Source organism: Camelus bactrianus, chromosome 8 (genome assembly GCF_048773025.1).
Source record: "Camelus bactrianus isolate YW-2024 breed Bactrian camel chromosome 8, ASM4877302v1, whole genome shotgun sequence".
Lineage (NCBI taxonomy): Eukaryota > Metazoa > Chordata > Mammalia > Artiodactyla > Camelidae > Camelus > Camelus bactrianus.
Window position 1 is genome coordinate 89,886,104 of NC_133546.1, and position 11,177 is coordinate 89,897,280.

At 49.1% G+C, this 11,177-nt stretch overlaps 1 long non-coding RNA gene and 1 other non-coding gene across 2 annotated transcripts in view; both read right to left on the bottom strand.

The window, feature by feature from the left end:
- LOC141578423 (uncharacterized) overlaps positions 1-2,058 on the bottom strand; it is a 3,740-nt gene extending 1,682 nt beyond the window's left edge. Inside the window, exon 1 of the long non-coding RNA XR_012508818.1 lies at positions 1-2,058. This exon is cut by the window's left edge and continues 810 nt beyond it. This is a non-coding gene — a long non-coding RNA (uncharacterized LOC141578423).
- On the bottom strand, positions 396-504 carry LOC141578539 (U6 spliceosomal RNA). Its single transcript, XR_012508913.1, has one exon. It is a non-coding gene; the product is annotated as a U6 spliceosomal RNA (small nuclear RNA).
- Positions 2,059-11,177: the final 9,119 nt, after the last annotated feature.

The following is an 11,177-nucleotide window of genomic DNA, read 5'->3' on the forward strand; positions in this document are numbered from 1 at the left end:
CACACACACACACACACACACACACACACACACACACACGTATACTTTTTCAGGATAGGTTATTACAAGCTATTGAACATAGTTCCCTGTGCTAGACAGTAGGACCTACTTGTGTACCTAGTTTGTATAGGGTGGTTTATATCTGCTAATCCCAAACTCCTGATTTATCCCTCTGCCCTCCCCCGTTCCTCCACCCTACCCTGTCCCCTGTGTTAACCATCGGTTTCTTTTCCATGTCTGCGAGTCCAGTCTGTTTCTGGTTTGTAAATAGGTTCCTTGGAGTCTTTTTAAAATGGAGTTATTTATGTATGGATGGGTGTCTTGACTTACTTTCAGATCCCACCTAGAAGTGATGGCATAGGATATCTGTCTTCCTCTGGGTGACTGACATCACTAAAGCTACGGAACGCTTCACGTATGTGCGTGTGTCGTCCACGTTCAGGGGCCGTGCTGATCTTCTCTGGATGGTTCCCGTGTTAGTCGATGTGCTGTGGCAGCAAGCGCTTGCCTTAGGGTTTTTGTCTCAACCTGAAAGCCGGCCCGGAGACTGAAGGTCTTCTAGTTGCCTCCACTATCTGCCTAGGACCATCTCCACGAACGTTTCCCATTTTCTCTCACCCTTTTGTCTTGGCATCATTGAGTACTAAAATGCTCCGTCTCCTGAAGCCCTGCAGACTGAAGCTGGACAACGGGAGGTAAACGTCAGAGAAATGGCCACAACAGCTCCTGTGGAAACCATCCTAGGGCCTGTTTTTGGAGGAGCCGCTCAGAGAGTTGAGCCAAACACCCCAGGACATCATCAGAGGCATTTCAAACTGCTCGAGCCGTTTCGATGACCCCGATGTGTGGAAATCTCCTACCAGACTGACCCCCTACTCCCGGCCCTGAATCTGGTTTCTCATCTGCTCCAATGATTAACCTTTGTGCTGTACTTTGGTTTTCCACACAAGTGCCTCTTAGGCGATACCTGACTGCTTGCTCCCTAGGCCTAGCTTCAGAAGCCCATCGACACCACCGCCTCCTGAGACGAGATACTACAACTGTTTCCTTGAACAGACCTGTTCTCAGAACTAAGAAACTGGGTCCATGAAACGCAGGCCCTCTAGGAAACTATTCCCTCCCTCCTGCCCCCACACCACACGCACGCACGCACGCACGCATGGACGCACATGCACAGTCAACAGCCCAGCTTTTAATGTGTAAAACTTCCAGGGAAGTTACAGAATAGGGAAATGTTGGGGTCCAGAGTAGGCTGCCCCAAAATGTGCCCGATGGACTATGCTGAATGAAAGGGACTTCACAACTGGCCAAGGGGGAGGGTATAGGTCAGTGGTAGACTGTGTGCTTAGCAAGCAAGCACAAGGTCCTGGGTTTAATCCCCAGTACCTTCGGTCAAAAATAAATACATAAAATCGAATTCCTCTCCCCGCCCCCCCCCAAAGTATACACTGCTGTATGTCAACTCTGTCTCAATAAAACTGGAAGAAAAAAAGGAAAAAAAAATGATTTAACAAAAGAAAGAAAGAAACAAACAAAGAACTGCCCGAGGCAAGAGGAACACTCTGGCCCTCCTTTCTGCCTCCCTGGAAGCAGGGGAAAAAGAATTTTGTTTTTTTAAAGTCTCCCATCCCAGAGGAATCTATCAAGTCAGAGGTCTGCTTCCATGCCCTTCCATGATTCTCAAACGGTGTAGTGGGGTTTACCCAGATTAGGAAAAGGAGGGGACTCCTTTGGCCTGAGACCAGGCGAGATTCTCCCCCTCCCTCCCGCCTCCCTCCGTGCAGTTGGGACGGGGTGGCCTAAGGGTGGGGAAATTGAAACCAAAGAACAAAAGCCGTTCAACAGAGAGGAGCCGGAGGCCAAGTCAAAGGCTCTGACCTGAGCACAGAGCTTTCTGCATTTGAATGAAGCGATTGAACGAGGCCCTGCCGAATGGATCCTCCTGACGTCCCCGCCCCCGCTTCCAGGAGACAGTCAGTCGATTTGGGACCGATCGGTGGAGAAGGCCTGGGAGGCGGCGGCGGCGGCGGTGGCGGCGGCGGCGGCGGAAGCAGCGGCGGGGGCGGGGGGGGGTGGTGCGCGGGCGGGGGCGGGACCAACGGTCGCTCCAACTCTGCCTGCCTGCCTGTCTGCCTGCCTGCCTGCCTGCCTGCCTGCCTGCCTGCGGGGCTGAGGCCTGAGGGCCACGCTGGTTCCTGCCACTCAGGGAAACTTCTGCGGGTGTTGCCGAAAGATCGCCCTCCCCCACCCCGTCCCTGACGAGCCAAATAACCCAGAGACAGGGTCTTAGAGTTTAGAAGAAAAGAGGCAGCTTGATTGCTTTGCTGGGCAAAGGGGACTCACAGCAGGCTAGTGCCCTCCAAACTGTGAACCCGTCTTGGGGTTGGGGTTTCATGCTTCTGTGGACGAACAGGTTGGAGCATGAAAGGGAATCACAACAGGCGGGAGCACAAAAGGTGCTCATGATCAACAAGGGTCTCTGATGAAACTTCCTCCTAAATCTGGATGAGTGTCTGATAACATGGGACCTCCTGGTGGTCTAGTAGGTCATCAGCCCGTGACCTTCTTTATCTGGTCAGACTCACCCGGCGGCACCAGCGCCACGGAGGAACTCGGGGAGGGGGGTGGGGGGTGGGAGGGGGCTGGTCGTTCTCCTGAGCTTATCCTCCCGTGACTCCCTTCCTGGGGAAAGACTCAGACGCCAAACATGATTGTCAAGTTGAACGATCAGAGGAAGGTCAAATCAAACAGTTAGAATCGACAACTTTAGCTGTTTTTAACAGTGGGCCTGGAGCTGGGAGCGGTGTCTGGTCAGTCGAGTTTGCTGATCGTTCTAAAAGCAAGCAGTAAGCATAAAGCCAAAAATTGGCTTAGCCTAAGTGCGGCCACTTCATGATTCCTCCTTCACTGGGGGCTGAGGCGTGGGGGAGGGCGGGGGTGGGGGACAGGACTGAGGTGGCGGCGAACTTCTCCGTGAATGCTCGGAGCCGAACTGCTCCCTGGGCCTAGGTCTGAAAAAGGCCTGAGTCTCAGCTATGACAGATTCTCTCTCTTTCTGGGCACATGGACTGACTCGCCCCGCATCCTCCCATCCTGTCATACCCTTTGGACACACACCTCCACCTGAAGAGTTCTTTGGCCTCGTCCAGAAAAAACAAACACACGCACGAACAAAACCAAACGAGCACACAGAAACCCTGCTGATCTCCTTGGACCCCATTCACTTTGGAGAGTCCCTCTCGTAGAAATCCCCTCTGCTCGATGATTTCACCACAGCCGCCTCCCTTTCTCCGGCACAGTGACCCCCCACCCCCACCCCTGCGTGGGCCCTGTCCCTCTACCTATCAAAAACCAAACCCCAGGAGAAAAGAAAATCAGAATGCTGTTTTGAGCCACTGGATCTGTGAAAGGAACCAAACAGAAAGCTGAAATAACCAAACCAGCCGAACACCAAAAGCGAACAGACAGATACCCCAGAAAGAAGGGCACGCTGACCCTTGCCCCTTTCCTTCCTGGAATCAGGACATAACATAGATCTACACCCCACCCCCCACCCCACCCTCCCCAGATGTCTTCTTTATGCCGGAACGAGAGTGACGTTCTTATTGTCAACGGTGCTGTTATGGAAATGACAGGCCGGCCAAGAAACAAGCACCACTCGGAGGGTTGGAGTACTCAGATTTATTACGCCGGCGGGCTCAGAGGGGCTTCTGCTCCTAAGCCTTGAGCACCTCCAAGACGTGCACGTGAGGTTTTATAGGGTTAAGTACCAGCTTGGGGTATTCGGCCAATAGGCACGCAATAGCTTTAGCAACATCATTATCACGAAAGTAGAGGCAGTGAGGCAGCAAACCAACATTTCAAGGCCAGATATGTCTCTTTGAAAATCCAGCTGGCTAGCAAAATATGAACAGGGAATCAGCAAACCGGCACTTATTAATTTAGATTTACGAGTTAGCCCAGCAGAACTCAGATCAGTAATCCGACACTTGTTACACTTAGATTTGCGACTTAGCTTGTTATCCCAGCTGGGCTTTTCCTTCACAGTGTAAAGCGGAGAAGGAGAGAATTCTGTACAAACAGACCTCGATGAAAAGAATCCTCACCCTCTTTTAGGCCCCCACCTCAACACACGTGCGCGCACACGCGCGCACACACACACACACACACATGCATGCACGCACGCGCGCGTATAGTTACTCCTGTTCTCTCTCTTTCTCTCTCCCTCTTCCTTTCTTACTGATTTTTTAAAAATGTTTACTGATAACACAGAAAATAATTGCTTAAATGTTGTCCAGGAATGATATTCATTTTTGAAAACATGATATATATTGTAAAGGATTTGGGCTCCCTTAGAAAAATCCCAGTCCAGGCACGATTGTATAGCACCTCCTTTCACTTTCAAGTGTCTCATTTCAGACAATAAAGTAGCCAGTCATCTTCCTTGTGCATGACCTTTGTAACTGGCACAAGTCAAACGGCACAAAATTCAGACCCAATCTCCTGATCCATATGATTCTCATATTCTTTTTTTTTTTTTTTTTTTTTTTTTTTTTTTTTAGCGAGTCCAGAAGCTATGGGTCTGTGCCAACCACCCGTGGCTGTTCACTATCCAGCATTTCTTCCATTATCTTTATGTTGTCCTGTTTCTTGGAAGTATTAGTGCAGCTACTTTTCCCGATGGTCTGTCTCTGTCTCTGTCTCTCACTCTTTTCTCCTTCTTTTTTTTGGGGGGGGGAGGAGGGGGATGGGTTTGATTAGGTTATTTATTTATTTTAATGGTGGTTCTGGGGATTGAACCCAGGGCATCATGCATGCTAAGCAGGCACTCTAACAATGATCTATATCCTTCTCTACACCGCCCCCCCGACCCTCCAGCACCCCCCCCCGTCCCCGGCCAGGGCCTGTCTTTGCTCAACCCAATAGAAAAGCATTTATGTTTTGCCAGTTTCCTGGGTCCTTCTTTGTTTCATAAAACTGAGAAGAAATACACGTGGAAGTTCTCTCCTATGAATTGAACAGACTGAAGATCCTTTAAATAACCAAATGAGGTGGAAGTGCAGAGAGTACCATACGGGAACACACCGAGGCACATCGTCATCAAATTGACCAAAATTAAGGATAAGGAGAAAATATTAAAATGAACGAGAGAAAAGCAACAAATAACATACAAGGGAACTCCCGTAAGGTTATCAGCTGATTTTTCAGCAGAAACTCTACAGGCCAGAAGTGGGTGGCACAACATACTTAAAGTGATGAAAGGGAAAAACTGACAGGTAAGAATACTCTATTCAGCAAGGCTCTCGTTCAGATTTGAGGGAGAAATCAAAAGCTTCACAGATAAACAAAAGCTACAAGATTTCAGCACCATCAAGCCGGCTTTACAAGGAATGATAAAGGATGGTCTCAAGTCATCAAATCCTAAGAAAAGAGAACAAAAAGATGACAGAGAAAGGGAGGGGGGGAGAGAGGGAGAGAGAGAGGGGGAGAGAGGGGGGGAGGGAGAGAGAGAGAGAGAGAGAGAGAGAGAGAGAGAGAAAGAGAGAGAGAGAGAGAGGGAGGGAGGGAGGGAGGGAGGGAGGGAGGGAGAGGAGACCTTCGAAAGATTGCTTTGCCTGTTTAGGGTCTTCCGTTGTTCCTTAAAAATTTTGAAATTGTTTGTTCTAGTTCTGTGAGGAATGTCGTGAGTATTTTGACAGGGGTTGCATGGAACCTGCGGTTTGCTTTGGATAGTGTGGCCATGTTGATAGTATTGATTCTTCCAATGCAAGAGCACAAGGCATCTTTCCATTTCTTTGTGTCATTTCAGATTCTGGAGTATAGATAACCTCCTCGATTAAGTTTATTTCTAGGCATTTTACTGTTTTTGACTCAATGGAAGTGTTTATCCCAGTTATAAAATTCTGGTTTTTAAAGTGGAGGGGGGAAAAAAAAAAAAGGAAAGGAAGGGCCACAAATGGCAAAATATCCTTCTTTCTCATGGGTGAATTGTATTCCATTACGTGTGTGTATGTGTGTGTGTGTGTGTGTGTGTGTGTGTGTGTGTGTGTGTGTGTCCCCTCTTCTTTATCTATTCAAATATTGATGTGCACTTAGGATGCTTCCGTATCTTGGCAATCATAAATGATGTTGCTGCTAATAGCAGGGTGTGTGTATCTTTTTGAATTCATTCTTCTTTTGTGGTTGGCTTTATTCCTTTGATAAGTATGTAAGTTTAAAAAGCTAAAGCTCTAAACCTTCCTGGAAACAATGAACAGTACATATATGTAAATTAAAAATATATGTGCAGTAAAAACATTTTAAAAAAATAAATAAATAAAAAAGAACGAAAGACAAGGAAATTAGCTATCAAGCCGTGAAAGACATGGAAGAAACTTAAAAGACATCTTACTAAATCAAAGAAACCGGTCTGAAAATTGTTACCAACTGTACAATTCCAACCAAATGACATCCTGGAAAAGGCAAAGCTCTAGAAACAATCAAAAGATCATGGTATCCAGGGGTTTGGGGAGAGGGAGGGAAGGAGGAATGAACAGATGCAGCGTGAGGGATTTTTAAGGCGATGAAATTATTCTGTAGGATACCATAGTGGTGGCTGCATGTCATTGTACATTTGTCAAAACCCATAGAACGTACAACCTCAAGAGTGAACCGTCCTGTAAACTATGGACTTTGATGGATAATAACGTGTCCATGTCGGATCATCAGTTTTACCAAATAGGCCACACTGATGAGAGATGTTGAGGGGAGTGGAGGATATATGTGTGGGTGGGGAGGGCTATGTGAGAACTCTCTGTATTTTCTGCTCAATTCTGCTGTGAGCCTGAAACTGCTCTAGGAAATAAAGTCTATTAATCAAAAACAAAAACAAAAACAGAAACAGAAACAAAAACAAAACACCCAAATGAGGTGAACCAGGATTCAGTCATCCAAAATGGAGCTGGACGGCCAGTGGGAGGAACTTTGTTGCAGACATAGTCCTGTTTCAGGGAGGGGGACGTTGTCCCCTCCCTCTACACATCTTGAGTTCTCTGGGCTGGACTGATCCAAAAATGGACCCCAGACGGATCGTTGAGCAGGAGCGACAGGGAACCTACTGTCTTTCATTCAAGCACTCATGTGTCCCCGAAGCAGGCAGCTTTTCTCCGTTTTAGGACAAGAAATCAGCCCTTTGTGCGAAATGGGCCGGGCTGAGAGCCTTTGGTTTTGGGTGACCCGTCCGTGAAGAATCGAGACGGAGTTTGGGTTTTGGGGAGGGGGGGAAGCCCCTGAAAGAAGTCACGAGGTTGGTTGGTTTCTCTAGGCTTCCGGGGCCTGAAGGCTCTCAGTGGGTGATCAGGGTGTTTTCCTAAGTCCAGATGCAGGGAGGGCACCCTCCACGGAAGTGATCGATTTCCCGCTTTCAGGGAGACAGAAAGAAGAGTCTGAGGGTCCCTCTTGCGTCTGCTGGCCCCTCGGCTTCTTCGGTCACTCTCATTTCTAACCCATCCGTGTGCCACGGAGGCACATACATGTTTGGGGTGGCCTCCCCTGGGTCCCGACACCGGCATCAATGGGGGGAGGGGGGGCATGAGTGGTCAGAACTGTATCAAGCTCAAGGGCACCACCAACCGGTTTCAAAAACAAATCTGCCAGCAGCTGCTAGCCGCAGCCTGGTCGTTTCAAAGTTCCCGCCTTGCTCTTGTGGTGTGTTTTCTTTCGTTTCCCCTTCTCCACTTGCCCCGTGGGGTAGTCTGATGACACACACTTCCAGTGCTTCTTTCTTGCATCTGTGTCTCCTGGGCTGCAGTCCTAAGAGCCCCCCCCATCGCCCCCGCCCCCCCCAATCAACTCGTTTCTTTACCCTCCACCAGGTCTCCTGGCTTGGAAATCTCGGCTCACAGCATGTGTCTCGTGTCCTCTCTGAATTCACGGGCCCAGCCATCCACCCTAAGGAGACGGAGGGAGGGAAGGAAGGTTTTGACCTGGCGACCTTCCTTGCCGGCATCCTCCGGATTTGGGACCCTTCAGTGCGCCACCTGCCACCCGCCATACCACTCTCACCCTGAGGCCTAGCCCTCGGGGCTCCGTCCACGCGGAAACCTGAACGCGGACGGACCTGGACGGTGGGCGGGGTGGGGGTGGGGGTGGGGTGTGGAGGGGCTTGCTTCATCACTGCCGGAACCGTGGAGGCGACCGGGACAGACGCGTCCTTCAAGAGGTGAAGGGACACGTAGCCCGGGCTAGGTCCGTGCCACAGCATGTGATTTGGCTCTAAAAAGGAAACCAGGGACCCGTGGAGCCGAGAGACCTGTGGGAGACAGGCGGGGCCGTTTCTGCGTGCCCCTGACTCCCTGAAAGAAGCCAATCTGAAAAGGTGGCATCCTGTAGGGTACCGGCTCTGGATGACATTCATTCTCAAAAGGGCAAAAGCCCCAGAGAGGGTGAAAAGATGAGTGGGGTCGGGGGTGGTGGTGGTGAAGGTTGTCTGTGTGGGTGTGTGTGTGTGCGGGTGTGTGTGTGTTGTGGCGGGGGGTTGTTGATGAATAGGTGGAGCACAGGGGACTTTTAAGCAGCGAAACTCTCCGGTAGGTAGGTCCACGATGGGATGAAAACCAACGTGTTGGATATGACAATACCTAAGATGGGGTGAACTGAAAGAACCCTTCTGGGTGTCCCGCCCCTCAGCCGAAGTTTAAAGTCCTTCCTAAAGCCAGAAGGTAAAGACACACGAGAGCAATCTGAGGGGCCATCGCTGAGGAGTGACAGCGAGGCCAGTGAATCCAGTGAAAGACTGACTGACGTGGGGGCCTGGGTCCCTCGGCTCGACCCCCTTCCCCGGGAAACCGAAGCCTTCGACGCAGGGATGCGCTTTGACACGCTTCTGTCTCATCGGAGAAGGCTTCTTCTGCCTGGCATTGCGTGACGGGGCCGAGAAACCCGTCCTCTCCTCCTCTGCGTGAGGTAGCGGTCGCTCCCGCCTTTGCGCAGCGGTGAAGAAAGCTACCAGAAACACGGTTCTGCGTTTCTCTCGATACCGTGGGCGAGCGTCACGGCTTTTCCTTGCGTTCCACCATGCAGTCAGATAGCATTCTCAAAACTAAGCGTGCCATGCAAATTTTCCTTTTCCTTTTTTAAAGTGACTGTCAAGAACTTAGGCAGCATCGAGTGAAAACGTTGGGCACCTTCATCTCTTGGTTTGTATGGAGCCAGCTAGGTCATCAGACCCACGTCACCATGATTTCTGAATTCTAAGATCCTTTCCAATCCATGATATTGTACACTCCTGGGTCATGGGATGTCACTATGGCTGATCAGGTCAAAGGGAATGTGTCCCTCCAGAGCGCTTATTAACACGTCAGTTTATTTAAACGACAACAAAGGAAATTCCCTTCGGGCGATATTCATTCCACACGCTAAAGGAAAGCGATAGGTTGTGTGCCTGAGCCCACACAGTGTGACGCAGGAACGGGGTGGGGGTTGAGGGAGGAGGAACTCTGGCTAGTGTCCGGGACCTAACGGGAGATAGAGTGGAGGATTTTTGCCCTTCTTCAGGGACAGGGTGAATCGGCCCGAGGTTGACTTGTGCGCTCAGAAAGAGGGCCTTTACCGGATGCCCCGAGCAAGCAGACTTTTCTTTTCTTCTTCTTCTTTTCTTTTTTCAGTTTTATTGACATAGGTTTGACATACAGCCCTCTATCAGTTTCAGGTGTACAGCACAATGATTTGACTTCCATAGACTGTGAAGTGATTATTAGGTAACTTTAGTGACCAGGAAACAACGATATGTTAAAAGGGGGTTTAATCAACAGAACTGCTATTTCTGATGATCATCTATTCCTAAGAGAAAGGACAGATGAACACTCCAAAATGCAGGAAGTGCATAGTCACAGAATGATGAACAATCTTTACCCGTGCCGACGTTTTGACGCCAGGATACGTGGAAAGCTGAAGTTTTAGAACATAGAAATATTTGGCTCTCCATTTGACCTGGAAATCTCCTTGTTGGAAAGAAGCTAATTTCTCCTCCTCATCCTCGTCCTCCTCGTCCTCGTCCTCGTCCTCGTCCTCGTCCTCCTCCTGCCTTTTTAACTAAAAAAATAAAAAAATAAAATAAAAAAAAATTTTTTAACAAGAAGTTTTTATCTTTTTGGAGGGGGGACGGGTCATTAGGTGTCTTTATCTACGTTTCAATTAATTATTTAGATTTATTATACGTTTTCAGTGGTGGTACTGGGGACTGAGCCCAAGGCCTTGTGCATGCTGAGCACGCACTCTACCGCAGAGCTCTACGCTTTCCCAGAAAGGAGCAAATTTCTAAACATAGAACTGGATGAGTAGGTCAGCTTTTTGATCTCATAGAAGCAGCGGCCCAGTTCTCTGGGGGGAACCCTCCTTATCTTGTCCATCTCGACAACGTCAGAAACGTCTGTCTGCATAGCCCACAGTGGCCTGAGACTGAGGCCAGGGGGCTGAATCAGGTAGAACCTGAAACCGAATGGAAGAAACAAACAAACAAAAAAGGGTGGGGAGGGGCACGCGGAGGCCTTTTTAAACGTACACACTGCTGCATGGTCTCCCTCGTCAAAACTCTAATTCGCAGCCTTCTTAAGGAGAAATATACACCTGAAACGTCTTTTTTCCACACAGAGTTTAAAAGCTTTCACCCTCCGAGCCGAAAAACCTTACCCGTCCCATCGGTTCTTTCTGAGTGAGTGGGTTCTCTAGTGTCCTACGCGTCTGCTGGGAAACAAGCTGCTGGAGAACCAGCAACTAGAAACCAAGCTGCACCAGCATTTCCATGAGCGTAAAATCTTACATTCACACTTACTTGCTTAAAAATGCACACGCCTGCTTTGTTTTCATGTTTTACACAGTCGATGACCTATAACATGTATGATGCTCAAGAAATTGTGTGAGGGGCAATCCTGAGATTGACCGTGAGGGCGCAACAGATGGCAGATATTTCCTTAGGGTAAAACAATGGACGGTCATGGGAAGCCAGATCATCCATTAACAGAACTTGGTTCTGGCAGGAAAGCATGTGGTTTAACCCCAGGGAAATATTTGCTATCTCGAGATGTCCCAGAGGCAATCACAGGATACACTTAGAAATTTTGCATCCCCCGAGGAGGGTGATTGTTCCTGGAAGGGATAGGCCTGAAATGAATCAGTTAGCCAGCAAGCAGAACTTCGTG